Genomic DNA, 26,738 nt, shown 5'->3' with positions numbered 1-26,738 from the left:
GCTCTGGAAGAGCAGTGCTGGAGAGAGATGTGGTCAGAATAGGCTGGGAGTGCTCAAGCGCATTACTATTCTCCTAGGCCCTCCTTATATAGCGAACCCCACCCACAGGAGAGAACCCAGCTCAAACCAGGTGTGAGAGAAACCAAAAGGGGTCTTGCCCCATGAGCAAACTGCAGAAACCAAACAAACCATCTTTCAGACAGCTCTGCACTAATGCAAAAAACGGAGGGGAATGCCAGACAGGCTGACTTCCCAGGCCACCCTTCTCAGTTACCCTGTCATTTCAGCAGGCAAAATGACCCATGGCTTCCTGCCAACATGTGTCCAAACTAATCAACTGTGGCCAGGAGACAGTAGGAGTTATCACATCTGTGAGTCAGAAACAACAGTTCTTGGTGCTCTCCTTCTGGCTTGCCCGCCTGATGGGTTGTGCAGGGCACGGGAGCAGGGGGTTGCCTGCTGCTGGGGTACTGAGCATTTCTCACACCTCTGCCCTTGGTGTTTACCACCGTGGAGCTGCACCAGAGGTCTTGTTATCCTGAGCTCAAACGGGACAGATGAACACCCCTCGGCCTACAGAGGCTCCCGTCTGGAGAAAAACATGTGCTAAGCTGGCCTGCTGACAACCCAAGCCAGCTGACCAGCATCCAGACACTGTTTCTTTCCCAAACACCCGCTGAACAGAGCTTGATTCAGCTCTTGAGTTACGGTCTAGTGGAGAACAGCGAGGAGAGGCACCAAGAGAGTGGTCCTAAAAACTGATTTCTGGAATAAACCAAAGCCATGTCTTGTGGAACTTTAATAACTCAGGGCGTCTGTATGTGTGTTTAAATCCTCCATGTCTAGCTTCAAAAAAAAAAAGGCAAATCTTTTCTTTTTCCTCCAGGGAGGGAAAAAAGCAGAAAAGCAAAATTACTCGTAATATCATATGCAGACAAACAGGAAGGTTCTTAGGCTCAGGGCTGAAGGTTCCCCCCAGAGTGGCAGCTGAGCCAATCACCAAAATCAGACTTTCATTTGCTTCATTTCCTCTAAAATTGTCATCCAGAACCCTGCTCCCTCGCCCCAGGGACAAGAAGAGATACCTGACAAGCACAGAAAAGCATGGTGTCTGAGAAAGATCCGAGATGCTCAGAGATCTGCACTCACTGCTGGTGGGAATAAAAAGCAGGTCAGCAAACTTCTGAGGACAGTTTGGAAGGTCCCCAAATGCTAGACACAGACTCCATGAGATCCCACCCTTCCATACTTAGCTTCTTACCCAAGAGAACCAAAAACATATGTTCACACAAAACTTAACCAAATGCTGACGGAGGCATTATTCAAAGAACCAATGAGTAGAAATACCCAGACATCCACAAATAAACAAGGTATGCTATGTCCATAAAATGGAATATACCTTTGCAATAAAAAGAACAAAGGACTGCCTAAGCATGGTGGCGCATGCCTTTACTGCTAGCTAGTTTGGTCTATTTCACTTCCAGACCAGTCAAGTTATAAAATGAGATCCTCTCATTCTCAAATAAACAAACAAACAGACCAAATCAACAAACAAGCAAAAAGAATGAGGTACTGATGCATGCCATGCCGTGCCATGAATGAGCTTTGGAAAACAGTAAGATGAAAAGCCGAGTCACAACAGAGCTCCATTTATTAAAAATAGCCTGAACTGGCCAACCCATATAGACAGAAAACAGGTTAGCAAGCCTGGGGTGGGCTGGGGCAAATCTGTTAAACTAGGACAGGAACCGAGGCTGAAACTCTTACCTAAAGGCAGCGTATTAGCTGACCACAGCTAGCAGAGCAGTCAGTCACCTTGACTGGAGGCCATCTGGGCCAGGACCGCCTTGCTCTACCAACATTTGAAAGAATCTAAAGAAAAAGCTTTTACTATCCTCCCACACTGCGCCAAAGGAAGGCCAATTAACCAATAGCCAGCGAGAGGTGGTCCCCTCAGCAGCTGAAGAGCCATTGCCTAATACACCACTCTTGTAAACTCACTTGTAAGGCATCTGCTTGTGTCCTCCTGGACCATACCAGTTTCCTGAAGTAAACGACCCAAGGAATCTGAGGGAACATCCCAGGATGTTTGGCTTTGTGCTAGCACGCCAGGCAGGAAAGGCAGAGCAAAGTCCATTAGGTATGCTAAAGTCCTGAGGCAGGATGACTTCCTGACAGTAGTAGGAAGCTCCTGCAGAATCCTGAAATCATTCAGGACCGAAGCAAGCAACTGCGCTTGAAGTCCAGACAAGACAAAGTAAGTCACAAGCACAATGGAGAAGGCAGATCTCCTTGGGGAAGAGGAAGCATTTTTGGACATGGTATTTTTATTTAATAAAAATAAAAACATTTAAAAGATAACAATAAGCTTCACCACCCTCCACTTACCCTAAACAATGAAAAAAAGGCCATTCTCAAACCAGACAGACATTTTCAAGTAGGGTACGCAGACACAGGTTTGAGTTCCCGGTCATTCCAAGGTAAACAATGTTTCTTTCCATGTAAGTACTTGCTGCACTGCCAGCTGGAGCTAGGGGCAGTTTACATCCTCCTGCAGTCTCAGGAATAGCAGCAGGCTGAGGGAGATAGAGTGGCTGGAACTCAGATAACCCTGGCTTCAAGACTGTCTAGAGGCTAACCCCTAAGCCCTTCAGGTACTACATTCAGTCAGAGATTACCAGTCTTTCTGACGCTGTTGCTTTCTCTCTCTCTCTTCCTTTCCTTTTTCTTTCTTTTTTTTCCCCCCAGGTCTTGCTGTGAAATCCTTTACATACATGATATTATGGAAACTCCAATATAGATATATTATACATAGATGGATGGATGGAGGGATGGATGGATGGATGGATGGAGGGAGGGATGGATGGATAGATGGATGAATGGGTAGATGGGCAGACAGACAGATATCTAGAGCCAATAAGCAGCTTTGTGTTGTGTGACATCACAGGAAGAAAGAGTCCCCTAGAAGCGACTCCTGGACAGAATCTCAGGACTCTACAGCGCATGGGAAAAAAAAACAAAAAAAAAACAAAAACAAAAAAACAAAAAAAACTCTGACCTCCTCTGTGAGAGAGAAAGAAACTTCAGTTACTTTTAATACAACACTCTTTAAAACTGAAACTGCAACCAAGGAGAAATGGCTAAGTGGTAGAAAGTAATGATTCCTAATCCCAGTCCTAGGGGAGGGCGGAGGAGAAGAGGGAACCAGTAAAAGGGGTTGTGCATGCACTCGTATATAAACATCTCCTGCACATATGAATGCTTGTTCTTCCAAATAAATCTATATGCTACGATTGGTAAAACATGGTTAACGTATTACTGACTTCATGGTCATGTGGGGATCTCACTCTACTTTTAATTAAAAAGGAATTATCCTACTCTAAAAGGTTGTGAATGGCTGATATAAAGAAAACAATATTCCTCTTGAATTCGATGGGGGTAAGTTGATCTCTTCAATGCGAACGAACGACAGCTTTTTTTAACTTTGGAGTTTGCCACTTCTAATGCCAAACCACAGAGGAGGCTGGAACACTTGCCGTGGCTCAGAACGTCTTAGAGAGGGAGGGGCTCTGAGGCCATGGGGAGGCTGGGAAGGGCTGAATGTCACATCTGATAAGCACTGGCTACAAAGGCTTTATGGACAGTAGAAAGGTGAGGAAGAGACATGTGTCTCTTGTATTAATGTCCATTAACAACTGAGATTAGTGGCAGCCCAAGTTCTGACTCTCAGGCTGTCCGTATGCTACAACACCTGAGAGCTCTCTACAGCATGGGCTGTACAAATATGGGGTTTGAAAGGTGTTGGTTTTCTTCACAAGAGCTTTCTGTTAAACTGGTTTGTTGTGTGTTTTTTTGGTTTTTGGTTTTTGTTTTTTGTTTTTTGTTTGTTTTTTGTTTTTTGGTTTTTTTTTTTTTTTTGAGCAAGCCTCACTTTAGAAGAGTTTATGCCTTTCAACCAGATGAGTGTGCCAAATGAATTGTGGTTTTATCATTCCTTTATATACTAAGTCGTTTGCTATTTTTGAAGCCTGGATATTTCAAATGTTCCATCAGTAGAATAAAACAAGCTGCATATTTGAGACCATCAGTAAATACAAACCAAATGATAACTATCCATCTCTTTAAAAATGAATGATGTGGGATTCTCAAAGCTGTTAAGTTTGAGTCAATGAGACAGTCCTTTTAAAAACCAAAGCCTATAAAAAGTTACAAAACGGGACTCCAGCCATATATTCTACCTTAATTTTTTTTTTTAATTTTTTTGTAACAGGGTTTCTCTGTGTAGCTCTGGCTGTCCTAGACCTCAATCTGTAGACCAGGCTGGCCTCTCAAACTCAGAGATCTCCCTGCCTCTGTCTCCCAAGTGCTGGGATTAAAGGTGTACACCCATCACCTCTTGGCATTAACTTTTATAATAAGAATTACTTGAAATATTTGAAATCCAAAGTTGGCAGGTTCGGAATGTTTTCTATTTCTTACAAGTTCATAAAATAGTAAGCTTATATTAGAATAAAACTCATTCCATTGTGCTACCCCATCTTCTAAACAAGGAAGGCCTGTGGCCAGAGGTCAAGAGAAGTAGGCTTGTCTAGCATGAACCAGTAAAAGACCTTAGGTTCAGTTTTCACCCATCCTAACCCCCACCCCACATCACCCCGCAAGAAACAGGAAAAGAGACTCGCACATACACAGAGAGACAGGCAGACGTTACCATTCTGAAGAAGAAGAATATGATTTAATGTATAATTTTACCATGCATAGAAAAGACTTGCAAGCATTATTTCATTCCATGTTTGAGTACAGGACTAGGTTTGGCAGGTCAAGACAGCATAAAAATGCAAGGTGAAGTATTCTGTATCAACCTGAAAGTGCTGTTTGCTTATTCACAGGATATGAGGAAAATGTCTGTTTTCATTTCAGCAGTTGGTAAGCCTGAAAACCCCACGGTGGCAGTCAACTTTATAAAGCTACATACATACCTAGGGTCTGATTTGATCAGCTCAGGGAAGCCATCTGTCTCACCTTCTCCAAAGCCTTCCCCCTGCTTAGGAGAAAGATGCATTTCTGCTTCAGGAGGAACATGCAGACATGACCTGCTCCTTGCATCCTAGTTCTTAACCCCAAGAGCACTCCTGTAACAACCACAGTGCCTCTGAGTCAATGCACATACACCTCCCAAACAAAGCCCCACAGTGCTGCTGTGTGCGAGCACGTGTGTGTGCATGTGTGCATGTGTGTGTATGTAAGCATTTTATGCACGTGTGAGTGTATGAGCATGTGTGCATGTGTATGTATATAAGCATGTTGTGTATGAGTGTATGTGGGTGTAAGCATATGTGAGCATGTGTATATGTGTGTGTGAGCATGTGTGTGTGCATGTGTATGTATGTAAGCATTTTATGCATGTGTGCATGTGTATATATGTAAGCATGTTATATACGAGTGTGTATGTGGGTGTAAGCATATCTGAGCATGTGTATATGTGTGTGTGAGCATGTGTGTGTGCATGTGTATGTATGTAAGCATTTTATGCATGTGTGCATGTGTATATATGTAAGCATGTTATGTACGAGTGTGTATGTGGGTGTAAGCATATCTGAGCATGTGTATATGTGTGTGTGAGCATGTGGACATGTGTATGTGTAAGCATGTTGTGCATATTTGAGTGTGTGAGCATGTGTGTTTAATTTTTTAAACAGAGACAGAAAAAAGTCAAGTAATATCTGAACAGAATCACAGTATTAAAGAAACAAGTCAATCTCCCTGTGGTTGGAATACTATTCCTGTTTGAGCAAAGCCACACGTCAGGTAAGAGGAAACCCCTTCCCCTCCCCACCCTACCCCACAGTATTGACTTATGATGTATTGACATAAAGGCCATTAGACTCTGATGGTGCCAGGACCTTGTGACATTTGATGTTGCAAATGCAATATGGCAGATGTTCTAGCAACGCACGTGAGTCTCTGCTTTACAACACCATTTCTAAACAAAGTGTACCGGGGATAACATTTCTTTTATCACGTAAACCACTGTAATATAAACTTCTTCCTCTCTCCTCATAATATTTGGATTATTTCATTGTTCTGCCTCCTACTCATCCAAACAAGTGCAGCCCAATGGAAAAACTATATGTCATGCCCCTGCTTGCCATGCCTTCAGAAGGGCCTTCTGTGGCCATCCTCCACAACAGAACCACTGAGAAGAAACTGAGGCAGCTGCCAGGAAATGTGTCTTGGTGATAGCCAGCTAGAAGCTTCCTGGTACGCTTCAGATACTGGGGAAAGTGTGTAAGGATGACTACAGAAAACTGCTGCCCAACACTTCACCACTCAGAAATATTTTAGGTTCCTTTATGAGTACCCAGACATCTTGAAAGTATCTTTCCCATGTCTTTCAGGATTACATGTTGCATTTATGAAAACTTAATAATTAATCTCTCTCATGGTCAGCTATAAAACATTGAGATTTGCTGGGCCCCTTGGTACAGGGGTATAATTCCAGCTACCTGGAGGCCAAGGGGAGAGGATCACAAGGTCATAGCCTGCCAGGGCAACTTAGCTAGACTCTGTCTCAAAATAGAAAACATAAAAATGGTTTGAGGCCTAGCTCACTGGAGGGCACTTACCCAGCATGCACAAGGCTCTGGGTTCAATTCCCAATACCCAAAATGACTTTTTTTTTTTTTTTTGGTTTTTCGAGACAGGGTTTCTCTTTATAGCTCTGGCTGTCCTGGAGCTCACTTTGTAGACCCGGCTGACCTCGAACTCAGAAATCCGCCTGCCTCTGCCTCCCGAGTGCTGGGATTAAAGGCGTATGCTCCCACGCCCGGCCACAATGACTTTTAAAGCACTTTTTTTTTAATTAAGTAGGTAAATGGGTAAATAGATACATGAGTAAAATCTGAGAAAGGAAAAATATAAATGACTGGGAGAAAGGTTTTATTTAACAACAGTTTGATATGAAAATTAAAGTACAGTGTAATAGAACATGCCGGCCGTTACCTTCAGATAACGGAGAGACTTTAATGTGCTCCTACTTAGCGGCTGTGCTTTCCCAGGCTGCTGTTACCAACACAGAAAACCTTTCTGAAAAACAGCTTAGCAGGGCTTTCAAACAGCCGAGCTAACACCCTTGAACCTTGTGCTCCATTTCTAAGAACCTGAACTTGAAACTTTCATTTCAATGAAGAAACATCATGAAGCCGGGCGGTGTGACACCACTGTCATCCTAGCACAGAGAAGCAAGGGCAGGAGGATGGCCTTGAGTTCAAGACCAGCCAGGACTACACAAGGAGACCCTGTCTCAAGAAGCCAAAGACTGCCAGGAGGCACATTTCATAGAGGAGACTGCCACCTCTAAAGTTTCCTAAATGTGTCAAGAAGATGCAGTGTGTTCCTGATACTTACTTGGAGAAAGGACCCTGAAGAGGGCACACGGTGACAAAATATAGGTTTGCTTCCACATTTATGATGTTATTTTCACTTTTTTGGGTTTGATTTGTTATAACAGGGATGCCTGTAGTCAAAGACTGGCCCAAACTCACGGTAGAGCTGAAGACAGCCTTGGGGATGCCTGATTCCTCTGCTTCTGACCCAACAAGTACTGGGACGACCAGTGGATGCCCACACATATAGGTTGTTTTTTTTCTTTTTTTCTCAGTGAGCCTACATAAATTTTATAACAAAAAGTAAAAGTTTCCTACTTAGATTCATTTTAACTTTGAAAATTCCCCATTGCTTCCTAAGAAACTCTTGTCAGAGAAGGGCTACTGTCAGGAAGAAGAAGAAAAAGATTCACAAGCTGGCAAGAATTACTGGGCATTCACTCCCCCAGGGAGAGCGGACTGTGTGCCCCTTTGACCTTTTTGTTTTTAATAAGACCAGTGGTCTCCAAGCATGCTCTTGGGCAGTGGCAGACCGGGTCACCGTCTGCAAGTTCAAAATTGATTACAACACAAAGCTGCTATTTGTAACTGCAAATTTCACTTTCATTCTCCCAATACATCACAGAAATTTCCAGAACATCTAGTGCTTGGGATTCAGTCATCCCTCAGAAGATATCACGGAAGGGGTTTTACTATTTCTATCCTTAAGTGACTAACTGACTGATTTTAAAGTCTGTCTATCCTAACAAGATACTCTAACAAGAATGCAGGCTGTGGCTGATGCTGCAGGTTCCCAGGATCTGTGGTTCACACCTACTACCCACCGCTGACAGAAAACAGAACACTGCCACATCTTGCCAGCCTAAAACAAGATCAACATTCAAAATCCAAAGTACACTTTCTACTGAATGTACATTGATTTTTATACTATCACACAGGCAAAACCTTGCTCATCAACCCATCACTAAGCCAGGATGGCCTGACTTTCTTACCACTCTCTTCCTTAAAGCAATTTGATTTAAGCACTTTTTGCAGTTAACAGCTTTCATTCTGGTAACTGTAATCTTTATTCCCATTTTTTAAAAAATGACTGAAGTAAAACTAGAACACGTGTCCGTATCTCATTTTACAGATGACTGAGCTCGGTTTGCACACATGGCAAGAAGCTGGGGGTCACTTCAGCTCCTCACTCTTCAGTGTAAAATAGTCTCCTCCCCCCCCTCCCCCCCAGGCTCTGTGGTTCCCTTAAGCTGGGCTTTACGAGCATTCACACATTAGCAGACACTGCTGGGAGTGTGCTACAAACTGAGATGCCGCCAAATTACATTAGTCTACAAGGTGTTTTTCTTTTGAGTTATTTACTGCATTTTCATAGATTTTTTTAAAAAGATTTTAACATTTTCCTTAAGGAGTCAACATTTAAATATTTACAATTACAAATCAAACGTTGTGTGCATATATATATATATATATAATATATATATATATATATATATATATATATATATATATATATATATATATAAAACATATGCATAGTTTCAACTAGTCACAGGACAACAAAGGTAGCTTTCCTAAAATGAGGTCACAGTCTTCTCAGGCAGCAAACTCCCCTACAGCCCAATGCAGCCAGCACTTCCCCTGTCATACCCATAAGACTATTTTCTTATCAAGAAGCTGAAATGTAAGCTCTCTGCTCCTCCCTGTTCCAGAGACAACCTCATCTTCGTGTGCAGTGCCAGCCTTGAACCATAGACAAAACGGTGAAGGTAAGTGAATGGATTTGGCTGTATTGGGTGCCTGGTTACCAGGGCTGCCGTCTCTGCTCTCCACACAGCAAAGTAGAGATTGTTGCCATCAACGACCCCTTCATTGACCTCAACTACATGGTCTACTTGTTCCAGGATGTCTCCACCCATAGCAAATTCAACAGCACAGTCAAGGCCGAGAATGGGAAGCTTGTCATCAATGGGAAGCCCATCACCATCTTCCAGGAGCGAGATCCCACTAACATCAAATGGGGTGAGGCCGGTGCTGAGTATGTCGTGGAGTGTACTGGTGTCTTCACCACCATGGAGAAGGCCGGGGTGGAGCCAAAAGGGTCATCATCTCCGCCCCTTCTGCCGATGCCCCCATGTTTGTGATGGGTGTGAACCACGAGAAATATGACAACTCACTCAAGATTGTCAGCAATGCATCCTGCACCACCAACTGCTTAGCCCTCCTGGCCAAAGTCATCCATGACAACTTTGGCATCATGGAAGGGCTCATGACCACGGTCCATGCCATCACTGCCACCCAGAAGACTGTGGATGGCCCCTCTGGAAAGCTGTGGCTTGCTGGCCGTGGGGCTGCCCAGAACATCATCCCTGCATCCACTGGTGCTGCCAAGGGTGTGGGCAAGGTCATCCCAGAGCTGAACTGGAAGCTCACTGGCATGGCCTTCCATGTTCCTACCCCCAATGTGTCTGTTGTGGATCTGACGTGCTGCCAAGTATGATGGCATCAAGAAGGTGGTGAAGCGGGCACCTGAGGACCCACTGAAGGGCATCCTGGGCTACACTGAGGACCAGGTTGTCTCCTGCAACTTCAACAGCAACTCCCACTCTTCCACCTTTGATGCTGGGGCTGGCATTGTTCTCAATGACAACTTTGTCAAGCTCATTTCCTGGTATGACAATGAATATGGCTACAGCAACAGGGTGGTGGACCTCATGGCCTACATGGCCTCCAAGGAGTAAGAAACCCTGGACCACTCACCCCAGCAAGGACACTGAGAGCAAGAGAGAGGTCCTTGGTTGCTGAGGAGTCCCTATCCCAACTAGGCCCCCAACACTGAGCATCTCCCTCACAATTTCCATCCCAGACCCCCATAACAACAGAAGGGGCCTAAGGAGCCCTCCCTACTCTCTTGAATACCATCAATAAAGTTCACTGCACCCACAAGAAGAAGAAGAAGAAGAAGAAGAAGAAGAAGAAGAAGAAGAAGAAGAAGAAGAAGAAGAAGCAGCAGCAGCAGCAGCAGCAGCAGCAGCAGCAGCAGCAGCAGCAGCTGCTGCTGCTAAAGTGTAATTCAACAAACAAACAAGCGAACAAAAACCTCACTTGGGCCAAACAAACTGCTAAGAAAATGGAAACCTCCCTTGACCTCCGCCATTATAGACTGCATGAAAGACTCCTACCTGATTCGTACACTATCAGCATATAAGCACTGCACTGCTCTTTAAAATAAGAATCTAGGGCAAAACCCTGGCTCGTTTGCTTCTCCCTTCCATTCGCTCATTCTCTAAATGTCTATTTACACAGGAACCTCTAATGATGCCCCACACTGCTCAGAACACAGCTTTCCTGCTTCTATAGTGAACAGATGGCTCAAGGCATCAATTATTTTCATTTTAGCCAATTTACAAGAACTAGAGGTAACAGAAACAGGCTGAACCATGAGTTCCAGACTTGGAAATTCTGTAGAGTAGCTAATGAAGTTCTCACAGTTGGCAAAGTAAAAAACTGCACGAGACTTAGACAGGAACACATATATATACACACACACACGTATACACACACACACACACACACACACAATCATATGTAAAGCTTGGTTGACTCCAGAGTTGAATAAATATTTCAAAAAGATAAAAACCTTAAACTGAATAAATGTTTGGAGATTTAATATGCATTAGCTTAGATGACTTTGGCTGTGATGAGGGATTTTAGCTGTTTTAAAGATGGCTCCGTTGGAAACACACTTGTCGCCCGTGGGCCTGTGTCTGGATCCCCATCCCTACATAAAAGCCAGGTGTGGTGACATACATCTGCAACCCCATCACTGAGGAAGCAAAGACAGAGTTCTTGGGTCAACCAGTCTAGCCAAAACTGGCGAGTTAGAGAATGACCTTGTATCTAAAACTTAGGCGAAGTAAGACTGAGGAAGACACCAGACATTGACCTTTGGCCTCCATGTGCATGCCAACTGGGTAGGGGGCTGGGGATGGGAGATGTCTTAAGTCTCTTAAGACATCTAAATATTTACATAAGATAGGATTTGATACCCAGAATATATGTAGAGCTATTCACAGTAGAAATGAAAGATTAGCCCTGAGTTGGTATCTAAGTTGTGCATACATGGGAGGTTCAAAATCTACTTATACTAATCTTTCTGTTTGGGTATGTGTTGTAAAAAAAAAAAAAGTTGGCATCTTTTATCTTTGCAATATATTTGGAATATATTTTTATATTTGAAATAAGAGATGCAATGGGAAGGGGTAAATCAGGGAGAGACATCTGAAGAAACAAAAGGGTCTCGGTGCCATGCCATCCATTCTGGAGGCTCCTAAATTACGTTCCCACTTTAATAATCATAAAGAGTGCACAGACACGACTTCTGATGGCTGAAGCCTACTGCCCTCACTTTCACAGAACCCACAGTGGAAGCTGCGGTTACGATGCTCTATCACTGTCATGGCGGCACTAAGTTCCATGGTTCAAGGAGATTGCCCATGATGGGCCTAATCACTTGAGCCCTTTTCTTATCAACTTTTTCTCAGGTTATTGTAGAAAGAATGAGAGAGGGGGAGTCAGAGAAGTTTGTCCCTGCTGGCACAGAAGACAGCAAACATCTTCCCAGTGAACTGACACCATGAGCCTACATGCCATGGGATTCATGGGCCTCTACACATACACACACACACACACACACACACACACACACACACACACAGTCCAGAACTAGCAAGTCCTTGGTCTTTATCACAAGAAAATATATTCTGCCAATAACCAGTGAGCTTAAGATCCTGAGCCCCAGAAGAAAATAGCAGCCGTGGTTGACACCTGGATGGTAGCTTGCCAAGACTCTCCCAGAGGACCTAGCAGGGTAAACCCAGGCTCCTGAGTGCTGGTCAAGCCACTACGTGTGTACTGAGTTATTACACAGCAGTGAAACCAGTATGTCTGGAAAGTATCTTCTAGCAGAGTACACTGCAGTCTCTCCAGAGCTATTTCCATTCTATTTCCAGTGATACCAATTAACTTCCCAAACATTCAGCTACTGCTTCAAGTGTTTTTTATTGATTCTTTCTGAATTTCACATCATGTATCTCAATCCCACTCATCTCCCTATCCCTTCCTATCCACCCTTTGCCCTTGTAACCTCCCCATCCCACTCCCCCCCCCAAAAAGGAAAAATTTTAAAATTAATGAGGGTTTCTCAGAGGATCATGAATCCAAATTTGAGAACCCGTGAGCTTCATGATGTCTGACAAATGAAATATACCTTATCAACACACACAGCTCTACAGCAAAGAGAATGGGTTTTATAGTGTGACGTTCCCATGGTGAAAAAAAAATCTTGCAGAATAATCAGAAAAAAGTTTAAAGCAAATGGTAACTAAAGTAAACACAAGACCAACTTCACCATTACAGTGGGTGTGAAATGGACAGTGACTAGACAATATGAAACAGCAAAAATGTCTTCCTAGCAGCCAGCCTTCCATAATGCATATAAATACTAAGAAATTGCCAAAATTCTTTGTCCGTGGTACGCATCTGGTTAAAGGAAGAATCAAGACACATATAATGACAGCAACATTAAAGTAGGATCTCTGGGACCTCACAGTATTTTTCTCAGGTTTCCTTATGTGACTGTGTCTAGCTGTGTGCAGCTCAGGGGTCTTTGCTGTACTAATAAGTCATAATTAATACTATCTCCAGGGCATCCCAGCATCCTGCAGAAGAAGCCTCGTGTTCTTTTTAACTGCAACTCTTCCTCCAAGACCATGTCATGATGACAACTCTCTTGGAATCTCCTTGGCAAATCTCGGTCCTCCAAGACTCACAACCAGCATTTGTGGAAGAACTACAAGCAGAACAAATACTGAAAAACCTAACTGAAGATTAAAGATAGTGTCTCCTATAGTCATTGCTGTGCTTGCTCCTTTGAAAGGATGAAACTGTGAGCCAGCCAGATGACTCAGCAGGTAAGGGTGCTGGTGAGATGAGTTCCATCCTTGGGGCATCCATGGTAGGGGAGGACCAACTCCTGCAAGATGTTCTGTGACCTTCACTCATATACACACACACACACACACACACACACACACACACACACACAAGTAAGTGAATGTAAAAATAAGTAAAAGAGCTGGAAATGTTCCAAATAAGCAATGCGTGAGACTCCTCAAGTGTGGAAACAATGACCCTCCCACTTGGGAAAAGCCCTTCTGCACAAGGACATGTTTATTTCAGAAACCAAAGACACAAGTCTGATATAGTAGAGCAAGACTTGAGTATGACAAAGGGAAACATAAGCAAAGGGAAGAATGTGAGCCAGAACTCTGAGGTCCTCAGCCAACATCAAACATGTTCTCCATGCAGAGAGAACAAGAGTGCTTTCAGGTGTTACTTCTGCAGCTCATGGAAGAGCCCATAAATTATTATACGTATCACTCCTAAAAGCTAATTCTTTTCTCGTCTCTGCTATGCTTGTTTAGGAGTCAGAATCTGAACATTATCTTTTTAAAAAGCCACTGTAGGTCCAGGGAGATGGCTCAGTGGGTTAAAGCCTTTGCCATCAACCCTGACAGTTTGGTCCCTGGGAGCTACGTGGTGCAAGTGGACTCCTACGAGTTGTTCTCTGACCTCACAATGTATACCATGGCACACACATGCATGTGCCACCACACACACACACACACAATTGATTGATCATCAATCAATCAATACCCCCCACTCAGCTATTATAATTCTGAGCCAAAGATCTTCCATGGGGATGTGGTGCTGGAAAGGCGCCAGCTCAGGAAGGAAACGGCAGCACCAGATGTGCTCTGCTCTGTGCAGCAGAGTCAGCTAGGAAGCTCTCAGAGCCTGGGTCAGCTGTGAAATAGCCAAGAGTTTTCTAGGTCACTTCTGGGCCTCCTCTAGAACAGAGGCTAGGGAGAGCACTCGAGACTACTCCCCTGCCTGGCTGTATTCCAAAGACCCTTAGTGTTAAGCATTTGTGACCAGGCAGTGTCTGTTACCCTTTCTTACAAATGCTGTGTTAAAGGGTACACAGAAGCCTCCCAGGAAAACATCTTGGGGAAAAGATCATTTCCAGGTTCTTACAGGTTTTTCAGTTAAATATCATAAAGCTTATTAGAAGCACTGAGTCCAGCATATCACAAACATGCACTACACTACCCACAAGAAAACCTTCCTCACACATGTAAAATTCTAAATAAAAAGGTTTACAAAGTTCATACAAAAGGAATGCAAACTCTTAAAGTTAATATTTAAATAGACAGACAGACAGACAGACAGCCTGACACACAATGTCCAACAAGACTCACACTTCCCAAACCCAAGCTCTTCTGGTCTTCTCACATTTTCATGTTAGGACTTCTTGGGGTGACCGTGACATTCCTGGAGCTGGGGCCCTAGGTGTTTCAAACCAGTCTCTTCATGCATCTCTTTCTCAAATCAGACTGGAAAAGCCTAATGGTTAGCTTGAAAAACAGACACAGCAGACCCCAGGAGGTGTACAGACGACCTCAAAAGTCCACCTGGCCCTGAGAAGGAATTATGGTTGACTTGTTTTTAATTTTGTGTGTGGTTTGTGGGTAGCATATGTACTCGTTTATGTGGGTGTGTGCACCGGTAGAGTATGGTAGAATGTGTGAGTGTGTATGAGTGTGTGTGTGTGAGTGTGAGTATGTGTGTGTGTGTGTGTGTGTGTGTAGCCAGAGGTCAATGCCACATGCCCTTCTACACTGCTCTCTGCCTCATTTTTTTTAGTGCATTTGGAGATTCACCACCTCCCCAGCTGTAACTACAGGCTGACACTGTGTGTGTCTTTTTAGGTGGGTGTCGGGTCCTCACGCTTGCCCTACAAGCATGTCATCATTTGAGCCATCTCCCAAAGCATTGGCTAACTGCTTAATGGAAGCCATGCCTCCTCACACATTAGCTTGGCATTAACGTACCAAAATGGATCTTGGGTCAGTTAATTAAAGTGTGACAACATTTCCACTTTGAACTCTGAAAGGCAAGTTTGGGAGGTGCCAAAACCCAAGTTTTGGAGTAAAGTTTGAAAGACATTCTTGTTTGTGGAAGAGGGGTGGGAGGGGGGAGGGGGAAGCAAGCCAGGGCTCTTCTATGCTGTTCTGGGACACACTGTTGTTTTGTTTTGTTTTTTTAAGGCTCAAGCTGTTTTTGAAGCATGCTGGCCTTTGACAACAGCGAGAGCTTTGGCTCTCCCATTCCCCAAAGCCTTGTCTTTCTTATCCAGAGATAATGTGACTGCCCTACAGACCCAGGCCACCGGCTTCAAAGCTGTTTACTCACTGGCGCTGGTGGGCTTACCCCCCAGCTAGCACCGGTGTCTCACAGGGTCCCCTGTTGTGACCAAGGACATATCCTTAAAATGTGGCTGCCTTCCCAGGCTGTGGTCATGGAAGAATGGAGAAATGACCCCAATGGGTTTAATCCACTGACCTTTTCCTTGGCTTTAACTAACTGCCCAAATAAATAAAATCAGCAGGGGCAGCTCCATTTCCCAAAAGAAATCCAATTAATCCCTAAACATGCAAGCCTGCTTCAATGTTTAAAGCCCTTCGACCATCTAAAATCTTCCTGCTCATTCTCCACAAGGGCAATTTTATCCTCTAGGAGACACTTGGCTGGCTACATCTGAAGACTTTGGGGTTGTGTTGCAGCAATGGAGAGGCACTATGAGCATGGATACATGCATGGATACAGGCTGGGGTGCGATGGAACACTGCCCTAGGGAGACCTCTATCACAACAGCATTATCCAGACCAGTTTTCAACTGTGCTTAGGTTGAGAAACAAGAGAAGAAGAAAGGACCATTTGCCAGAGAACTACTGGGTCATACATAAACCTTCGGTTTCAGTTATGAATTACACTCCTGAGCCAGTGAGATGGCTCAGCAGATTAGAGCTACCTGTCACTAAGACTGGCGGCCTGAGTTTGGAACTCACATGATGGAAGAGGACTGACTCTGGCTAAAGGAGTCCTCTGACCTCCACAGGTACACAAGCACATCATTGAATTTGCATTTGCATACAAATTCATTCCCTCCCTCTTCCTAATTAGCTGTCAAGTTGACCCAGCCCAGAGTTATAGAGGGAGTCTCCCTTAGGAGGTTGCTTCAATCAGGCTGGCCTGCGAGCATCTGTGTGGGTGCATTTTCTTCATTGATAACTGATGTAGGAGGGCCAGTCAGGCAGTTCTAGGTTAGGTAAGAAAGCTGGCTGAGCTACATACAGCAAGAGAGAGAGAGCAAACCAGTAAGCAGCACTCCTCCAAGATTTCTGCGCCTGCTCTTGCCTGTCCTCGCTCAAACACAGACTCTGACATGGTATTTAATATAAGGTGAAATAGACTCTTCTCTCCCAAGTTGTTTTGGTCATGGTGTTTAACACAGCAACAGACAGCAAACTAGAACACACACACACACACACAAACACACATGCATGCACTCGTGATAGATAATGTAAAAATATTTTTATAGAATTACATATTTAATGTTACCAGGACCAAGGAAGTAAAAAGATAACACTGTGAAGTCAATGGCCAAGCACGTGGCACAAGGGCAGGGTGAGATCTGTGGTGCTTGGAGAATAAACACCCATACCTGCCATTCAGTGTTTATGAGCAGTGCTGGGCCAGAGAGGTAACTTGGTTGAAGTGCTTACTCAACGCCTTGGGTTTGATCCCAGCACCTTGTAAGGCAGTCAAGGTAGTAATCCAGCATTTCTGAGGGTGAGGGCAGATGATGAGAAGTTCAAGGGCATACTTGTCTATATAGGCATTTTTAGACCTGCTTGGGGCACAGGGACTAACCCCAGGAAACCACTAAAAAATTCACAGGCAATATTAGCCTGTGAAGCAGTTGGTGTTACTCTAGCTTGGAGAGATTACCAATTTAAATAGAATGGAATATCACCAAAAGATAATGCCTAGCTTCATCTCTTATTTCCTGAGAAACTTCCTGTGGTCAGGTGTTAGACACAGAGGATAGGGTCTGCCCAGAAATTAATAGGATCTCAGGTCCATGTTCCAGGGCAGAAAGCAAGATAGGGAAGTGGACAGGCAAATCCAACAGATGTTCTTAAACCTATGTGCACAGTGGCTCTTACACACAAATTACTGAGACAGCTAAATAAATGAGGTCATTTCTGTTCTAATGATACTCTCTCTCCTCCTCACAGTGTGTGGTTTTCACCCAGAAGAATTCCGTGTGAACACGCTGTCGTACAAATGAGGAAAAAGAAGCCAGGGAGGGTGAAAGGACTCACTGGGATCATCCAAATCAGACCCCCACACCAGGGGGCATTTCCTTTCCCTGTGTGGGACTGCAAAGCATGAGCAGGTACAAAGACTCCATCCGGAGTATCAAACATTCAGAGTCGGAGTCCTGGCAAATGTAAGTCATCTACAGATGGTAACTTTAAAGCTACTTGTGATTATTCATTTCCTCTGGCCCCTAAAGACCTGTTCCCTCAGTGTGCGCATTGCGTACTGTCTGTGGGGAGCCCTGGTGTGCCTGTCCCTGAGTGTGTGCATGCTCTGTGAAAGCTGCCTATCCCTGACAGTGTGCACACTCTAAGTTAGAGGAATTCCTGGCCCCAGAAGACTGTAAACAAAGACAATCCAGAGGGAAACTGGTGATAAGATAAATGAAATCCAGTAACTCCTGGTCCTCCCTCCACCTACTTCCCTCATCTGGTTCCATTAGAAAAACAACCTGAGCCCTGGTGGGAGAAATGCAGTGTGAGCCATGCTCTCAGAGGCCACTCCACCTTGTTCTGGGCTCTGGAGGATGCCACAGAAGGCCAAGGACGGTGGCTCCCCTGATACTGAAGCAGGCCATGTGAAGGCAGCCCCATGTCCCTGAGAACAGGGTTAGCAAATTATAACCCAGAGGAAAATGGATAGATGGATGGATATATATATAGATTAGATACATAGGTAGCTTGATTTTAATTTCTAATCAGTCCTTGACAGAAAATGTCACAGGCAAAGCAGTTCTGAAGTTCACAGGTATGTTACCTACTCACAGAGTCTGAAGCCTCAACTGGGTCACAGAATTTTTCTAGTTCACTCTAGTCTCTACTCTTGATCTCAGAAATACAAACACAGGGCTGGAGAGATGGCTCAGCATTAAGAAGACTCACTGCTCCCGCAGCGGACCTAAGTTTGATTCCCAGGACCCATGTGATGGCTCCCAACCGTCAGTAACTCCAGTTCCAGGGGAGCTGATGCACTCTGGACTCCAGGGACACCTTCCAAAAAGCGGTGCACACAGACTCATGCAGGCACACATAGACAAATTAATTGAGTCTTGATTAAAAATGCAAACGGATAAAAGCAGGCCTGCCCATTTAACCTTCAGAGAGCAGGCTGCAGTCAGCCTCAGTCACTGGCTGCCATTTCAAGCATTTCTGTCTTCTTCATCTTTCCTGACTTAGCTCACAGTAGCACTGGGCGCTAAGCACTCGGGGAGCACTCCTGTACAAACAGACTGCCACATGCTAACAGGACGGCGGGGTAAACCAGACATGCCAGTGGGAGATTTTGCCTCCACCATCCTGAATTAAATAAAAGCTATAATACTGGATTACCTACAGCTGTTAATCCACTGTCTTGTTTTCTAAAAGTCTAAAGAGCTGTTCCTGTTCATTCAGGGTACAGTATTCTCTGCTTCCACCTTCACCTGCCTTCCAGGGATGGACTTCGAGTCTTCCAGCTTTCAGGCAAGCACTTTCCCCCCTGAGCCATCTATGTGCAGGCACATGAGAACAGTCAGGCTAGTCTGGTAATTGCCACCAACTGCTCCTCTCGGGTACAAATCTGCAGGAACTTTATGGGACAACAGGGTGTGAGAGACAACTTCTATGGACCCAGGGGTTTCAGCAGGGGAGAACCCAGAAGCAACCCCAAAACACTTACTGTTAATACCTGCCATTCCCCAGGGACAGAAAAACACAAGACTGCGGCTTTTGGCAAACTGTTAGTGAGCTGTCTCTAGTTCTGACCCAATTTTCGCAAGAGGACAACTGACACAATTCCTTGGCAAACCCTTGCCTCTAGCAGGGTCTGAAGAAACTAAACTCTGTCAGTTCATTTTATAATATGACACTTTCGTTGCCCCTGGCAGTGATGGTTATGCTCCAAAAAGCTGCGATGCATTATCTAGTTTCAGTCTGCTTGGTAGCCAAAAGTATGAGTGTGTACATGCACACTCTCGCACACACACAAACACACACCGTGGTGAGTCACAGGTGCATGACTCAAAAATAAGGTGATCTAACCATAATATAGAACTGGTCTGTATATCTCTAACAACACAAGCCTAACCAATAACTAGACCTTAAAAGCCCATGTCTACAAAATGGAAAGTAACCAGATGTTTGAGCAACAAAACTCAAAGCTAAGACCTGAGCTATCTACTTTTGGATGTCTAGACTCAAAGCACCCATGAGACAGGCACTGTTTGCCAATTGCATCATAGGTATTTTCTTCTGAAGTGAAAAGGACAAAGAGCAGTTTAACAGGTGACCCAAACCGTGTGCCTGGCAGGAATAGAAGGAACTTCGACTCCAACCTGGTGCAATTCACAGAAGAAATGAACTCTGGTTCTTGCTAAAGGTGAATGACATACTTAAGAAATGTAGCCAGATGGATGGGGTGGGAGAGAAAGCTCCCGAAGTCTATGTCTGGCACAGAGGTATTATGTCTTAGCAGCCTAATGGCAAACAGGCTTGTGTTTGCATTTTCTCTTCCTGGCAATCTCTGCTATTACAGTGCAGCTTGCCCATTATCCCCCTAAATTACCAAGTTTAAGCTTTAGTCAACTGTCTACATCAAATATTGTCAGTGTTGCACAATATTGAGTTCTATGCCAAAAGAGGACGTCAGGAAGTCACACCGACTGCATTGGAAATGAAACTCACTTCCCTAGGTTTCCACATTTAATTCACAATGGTAGCTATGGCTTAAGAATTACAACTGTTTACTTGGCTCCAAATTTGCTACAATATAATGAGCCTCTCTTTTGAGGTAGGGAGAAGGAGAAAGGGTTATTTTAATGCCTAAGGATATTCAATATCAGATTGCATGTTTAACTACTGCTAAAGTTTTCTCTCTTTTTTTTTTCTTCAAAAGAGCTTTCACAGTTTACCTTAAAAGGGAGGGAAACTAAGATGCTAGGCTCCTCTTAGCCTCTTAGCTGTTAAAGTAGGCATCTATTGCCCTTTACTAGGTGAGAAGCCTGTACCCAGATGATGGATGCAATCCAGTGGAAAATTATCCTCACAAATAGGGTCTGAAACTGGACAGTCTCCAAAAGATTTAAATATAGGATATAAATATATTTCCTTTTTTCAGATACTCTGTCTATATGAAATATATATTTATAAAATATAGCAAAAAGGAAATTCAAAAGCTCTATCATTCGAGTGCTACATATGGGGCTGGATGTGTAGCTCCACTGATGTTCCTTTGTAGCATGCACAAAGCAGGTATAGTAGCACAAGGCTATAATCAAAGCACTTGGGAGACAGAGGGAAGAGAATCAAATGTTCAAACCTGTCCTCTACTGTATTTAAGGCTAGCCTAGGATACATGAGACCCTGTCTCAAAAATTGAGGGTAGGGGGTGAGGTGGTGGGGACAGAACCCTTGTTGCTGTACTCTTAAAAGATTTGACAAACTCAATCCATTCTTACATTAGGAAGCAAACTCCCTTGGAGATGCTCTGTTCTCTGCTCCTGGGACACCGGGAAGGGTACCAGGAAATAGAAGGTGGACACCACCCTTCTCTGCTGTGGGCAGAATACAGGTCACTGAGATCAACTGGCATCTCACCTTTAACTGAGCTCATTTCAGCAGGGATACTAAGGAGGTGAAGACATGCTCTCTCAGCAACCTGGACCACAATATACATAAAGGACAATACACTCACTAAGTAACTCCAAAATTGATTAACTCCACCTCAGCCTGTTCTGCCAACCAGACTTAGAAGCCACAAGCAGAAACAAAAGACCACTGAAATGAAGCCTATGCAATCCCTTCAGCTCCTTAAAAAGGACGGACGTTGTGAGTATTTAGCTTTGAAATTATCCAGGACGTTTTCTTCCATTACTGAGTTAACACCAGAACAAGTGACAGTAATTCACAATCCTTATCCCAAGGGGGTTGGGGGCGAGGGGGGCAGGGAAGCACTCTCATTTCAACTGTAGTGCCCTGTAGAGAAAACAAGTTTGGCAACCTCAGCTGGCAAAGTTTTGTTTTGTTTTTTTCCTGAACTAATAGAAATAGACTTAAGATTTAAAAACACGGAATAGAGGATGCTAGGGAAGACCCCCCTCCCCCCAGTGGCAAGCTCTGTGGGTCATTTTCTGAACGGAACACCTGAAGCTCTCAGTGATACTGAGCTTCGTCCCTCCCATCCAGCTGCAACTTTGAAATGTTTTCACAGAAGAACCTGAGATCCTCAAGCCAAAACCATACTCTAAATATTTACAAAATGAAACGGTTTTAGTCTTAACTGGGTTTTGTTTTTAAGCACCTTATTTGTTCTAGGAGGCCAATGACTAACACTAGGAGCAGTGTTTTAAACAAAGTAGCTCTATCCACAAGCACACTCTCAACACTCAGAACTATCCACCAAGAGGAGAAAGCCAGGATTCCAGTTCCACTCAAGGACGTGACCCTTCTCTATCACCTCTCTCAAGATGGTTCCAGTTTTCCAGACCCACAGGACGTGACCACCGCATACCAGCTTTACCAACACCACACTAATGTCCTCTCCTAGACTTGGCCTGGACCGGCAGATCCTGTTTATAGAATCGCTCTGCCCCAGATGACAGACTGCGGTCTCCCAGCAACTCTAGGAGCCACTGGTGGCTTGACAAAAGCGGCTATCTTTGCCTTTGTCTTTCTCCTTAGTTTCCTGCCATCTGCCTTCTGGGAAAATTATCTAGGCCAAGGAAAGTACTACTAATAAAAGTATCTCTTTAAGTGTACTAAGAAATTATAACAAGAAAAACAATAACCTATGTAGGTGAATTAGTTCCAAAATTAGTTATAAAATAACTATATATATATCATTTTTATATTCATGGAAAGAACTGTAGCAAGGTGTAGGTACTAATCAAAAAAGGGGGGATTATTACAACAAATTACATAACTGTCAGGAGAAAAAATACAAACCTTGGATTTCTGATCCTCCTTAATACCCATTTAACACATGCTTATTAAAAGACCTGTTCCAAATTCTGAAATGGTTAAGAAGACAAAGACCTTGCCTTCAAAAAGCTTAGCACCAAGAAGCATTGACAAGCAAGCTAATAAACGAAGGACATTTTGCTGTCATTATAAATCCGAGAACAAAAATAAATACATAAACAAGAGAGTGCTAACTTGTGCTAGTGCTGCCTCACAGTGATGTAACTAAGCTTAAGACGGTGAGCATTATCCACTTGGCACAACAACCAAGTATTAACCTGCACATGAATGCACTTGCATAGACACTCCTATGCACACCATCCCCCATTTCTGAGAGATACCACACTTGGAAGAGAATGCAAACAGGAGATGAAAAACAAACATCTTAGTATAATTTAAATGCCTTTTGTTCAGTTAAGTTACAAATAAACTACATTCATTGTGAATCTGCAAACCATAAAATCTAAGCAACTAATTATGACTAAAACATAAAAGTCCAGATGCTGGGATAATAGGAGTATCAAGTGTATTATAAATTTTAAAATACTACTATAGCTGTCCTGTCCATTTATGTAACAGTTACCCCAAGGATCTTGGTTTGGGGGCCAGCAACACAAGTTGAATGCTACAATGTCAGAGCTGAATTTAAGCCTTGTGTTATTTGGAGGAGGAGTCATTTTCCAAGTCTCAAAACTTTAAACCTAAAACCAACGTTAGGAATTCTCTGAACTCCCCTGTCTACATTATCAATGAGATGACAGGTGCTCCCAGAGGTAACTGTTAGCCCACAGCAGGACATCACATAAAATGCTGGCACAGGACCTAGGGCTCCTGTTTTCAGCCTCCAGAGTTCCACTTTAAGGATCTTCAGCTGGAGTTTAGATTTCATAAAAATTGCAATGTCTCTGTTCTCCATACCTCAACTTCAATTATTAATTGCTCTGTCATTTACAGGTAATGGTACTTCAGGTAATTGCTGACCAGGGAGCTGTGTAGGCCTGGGAAGAGTGACCTTGTTAAGTAAATTGCCTCCAGCACTATTAACTATGATAATGATGGAAAGATACAGTTCACTCGTTGGAGGAAAAACATCTTCCAAATTTAGTTTACCTTAGAACAAAAGCCCCAGACAATTCGCTTTGAGATGATGTATAGGCACATGGGAGGGGACAGGTCCAAAAATATGGTGTCCAAGCTATGTAGGAAAGAATATGGGGGAGTCCCAGAGCTGCTAGGAGGGTGAGGAAGAGGGAGCAGCTGGGCCCAGGGCAAACATTTGACCACACCCCCCCGACCACACCCTCCCAGCTGCCCGCAGAGCCACAACGAATTGAAACAGCAGTGCGAGCTGTTAAGATTCCAAAGGCAGAAGTCGCCATGGCAACCGGATTCGTCTTGCAGGCAAACTATGCTTCAATTCACTAGGTCCGGCTCAAATCTCAAGAAACTACCAATTCAATGGGGGCAAAACGGTCACGGGCAGCATTTGCTCTGGATGCTCTCCCAACATTGACGGTGGAGGAGAGAGACTGAGAGGAGGAATCTATTTCTGAGCACAGTAAAACATTTTATGGGGAGGGGACAGAACGTCCCAAACCTTGATTGTAAGCAACGTGCAAAGGACCGTAGAAGGGTTTGATGAATGTGAGTAAATGAACGAATGGAGCTGACGCAAAAAGGGAAAAGAAAAGCCAGAAGACTTTCGAGTTGTCCAGCCGGGCCGGGTCCGGTCGGGTCGGGCCCGGCCTCGCCTCGCCCTGCTCTCCTCTCTAGTCAGAAGACAAGCCAATCCCAAACAGCTGGTTTGGGCACCAGTTAGATAAACCCGATTATCCAGCCCTCCTGCCCCCACAGCGAACCTTATCATTAGGTTATCCACCACCCCATCACCACCATGGTTCTAAGGAGAGCGTTTAGCCCACGCCCAGGTGCCCTTTGCAGGGCTCCATTTGGCAGAGCCAAGACTGCGATACGCCCCTCGAAGCAGGACGCGGGGAACCCCATCCAGTCCCCCGGAGACGCAGCCTCCCCGCGCCGCAGCTAGCCGCCGGCTCGCGGCCTCCGCAATGCCAGGTTTCCTTCTTCTCTCTGCACACAGTAAACTCGGAGACTGCCTGGATTAGTCAGCCCCTCCGTTTTGAGTATGACTTGACCCGAAGGTGATAGGAATGGTAGGGGAATCGCGGTCACGGCCATGCCCACGGATCTTACAGAGCCAGCGGCCCAGGAGCGCCGCCCGCTGCCGCAGCTCCCTCAGCCCTGGCCCCGGGGAGCCTGTGGCCGGGAAGAAGAGAGATGTACCCGGCCGGCTCCACGGCCACCGAGCGCCTCGGAAAGAAAGAAGGGAGGGACCCCATCCTCGGGGATGCCTTCCTTCAGGCTCGCCTCGCTCCGAGCCGTGCTGCAGCCATTTTCCAAAGCCTAGATTGGCAGCTCGTAGCTGTCTCGGTCCTGTTCCCACCCAAACCCAACCTGAAGGACGAGTTTAATATTTACCTACTGGCCCCGGAGCTCCGGGAAGCAGCAGGAGGGCGCGCCGCGACAGCGCGAAGAACCAGCACGCCCACCCCGCGCCACGGTGCGGTGCCGCTAATGAATGAGTGCGGCGGGCGAGCCGAGGAGTCCCCTCACCTGAGCAGCCGCTGCATGCTGGAAAGGCCGCTCTGCGCTCCCGGTACAATGGGATCCGGTTAAACAGTTCCCTTCACAGCCGCTCGTAGGTTACCAACTCGCAGGTGACATCACCCTCGTCTCCTCTGATAGGACACAAGGTGGCACCCACTGCGCATGGACGCTTTGACTCGCCTTTAGGATTCTGGATGTTGTAGTCCTAGTCCTACAGACAGAGCCGAAACAGTCTCTCCATCCTCACGCTCAGGAACTACATTTACCGAGGTGCATCTCTGTCCCTCTGTGCCAGCCCCCTCCCCGCCCCCCAGACCCGCCCCCTCCCCGCCCTCCAGTTTAGCAGAACCAGTGGTGGTCAGTCAGAAGCCTAGGGGCATAATGTTTGGGGAAGAGGGCGAGGCACCCAGCGGCCGTGCCCTTTGACTTGACCTCTGATCCTGCCAGCGGGTAGGCTGCAGGACCAAGGGGCGTCCTGAACTCGCGCACACCCGCCAGGCACTTCTGTTCGGTTGGGCTCTCCTGCCCCCATCTGGGAAGGGTCCATAAAAGCCTTTCTCTTCCTTCCCTGCTCAAAACCACTAATTCATAGGACTCCAGGGGTTCTGGGTTGAATACTGAATCAGTATTTCCTCACATCCCCAAGGATCAAACAACGCCAGCCGCGGAAAAAAAGGAATCTCCTTGAACCACACTTTGGGTTAGTTCACCTTCCTCCTCTCTTTCCTTTTTTCCCTTTTAAACCAAGACCGAGTCGAGTGGTCAAGAAGAAAGCTGGGGACAACTTAGTTGGCTAACCTGAGAAAAACCGGCGGCTGTCACTAATGAAAATGCTGTGTAATAGAAGACAGAGACAGTCACCACAATCCTGCGTCTGAAAGCCTGCTGCTGTGGAGATAAAACTATCGAACAGCCATGCTTTTGTTCATCCCTTTAGGGACTTCCCGCTCTGGTGGCTCTCAGCTCCTCCGAAGATAACATGCATATCTCAAAGTTTTAGTTAATTACTCATATATAAAATTTTAAAATCCACAACACTCCCTCCACCCTTGTTCCCCGCACATTTCCTTTCAAAAATATAAAAATTTTAAGACCTTTAAGCAAACAGTACCCTTCAAGGATTGCCCCCGATCTTCAGACACTTTTATGTGTATTCAAGTGTTAGCAAAGGGTGTGAAGTGAAATTCTGACCCTTCTGGAAGATTTTGGTTTTAATACATAAAAGTTTTCGGTTTCATGATCTCATTCAATAACACCAAAGGTGAGAAACTTAAATAGAGGGAACAAATGTCCAAGTGTGTGTGTGTGTGTTTGGGGGTGGGGGGGGCTGTATTCATTCCACTCTCAATGGCACTGCTGTGATCAGCTCACACGCCCTCTTCCACCAGCAAAATTAAGATTTTGCTTCTCAGGAAATGAAGACTGACAATTAAAATTTCCAACTACTCTTCACCTAATTGCTGGTGGAATATCACATCACTACTTATCTTCCCTTTTCTGCTTC

At 44.8% G+C, this 26,738-nt stretch overlaps 1 protein-coding gene and 1 pseudogene across 6 annotated transcripts in view; one reads left to right on the top strand and one right to left on the bottom strand.

The window, feature by feature from the left end:
- Positions 1-25,487, bottom strand: part of Daam1 (dishevelled associated activator of morphogenesis 1) — a 161,427-nt gene extending 135,940 nt beyond the window's left edge. Inside the window, exons 1-2 of one of the 6 annotated variants that reach the window (XM_030246636.1) lie at positions 25,106-25,377; positions 4,980-5,044 (exon numbers count right to left, since the gene is read on the bottom strand). The gene's annotated coding sequence lies outside the window, so the exon portion shown is untranslated. Of the gene's footprint in view, positions 1-4,979; positions 5,045-25,105 lie in introns of all 6 variants that reach the window. The other 5 variants (XM_006515643.4, XM_030246637.1, XM_006515644.4 and 2 more) reach the window with 5 other exon arrangements.
- Positions 9,128-10,331, top strand: Gm7985 (predicted gene 7985; annotated as a pseudogene).
- Positions 25,488-26,738: the final 1,251 nt, after the last annotated feature.

The sequence above is a fragment of the Mus musculus genome, chromosome 12, assembly GCF_000001635.26.
Source record: "Mus musculus strain C57BL/6J chromosome 12, GRCm38.p6 C57BL/6J".
NCBI lineage: Eukaryota > Metazoa > Chordata > Mammalia > Rodentia > Muridae > Mus > Mus musculus.
This window is presented reverse-complemented; position numbering and strand designations above follow the sequence as displayed.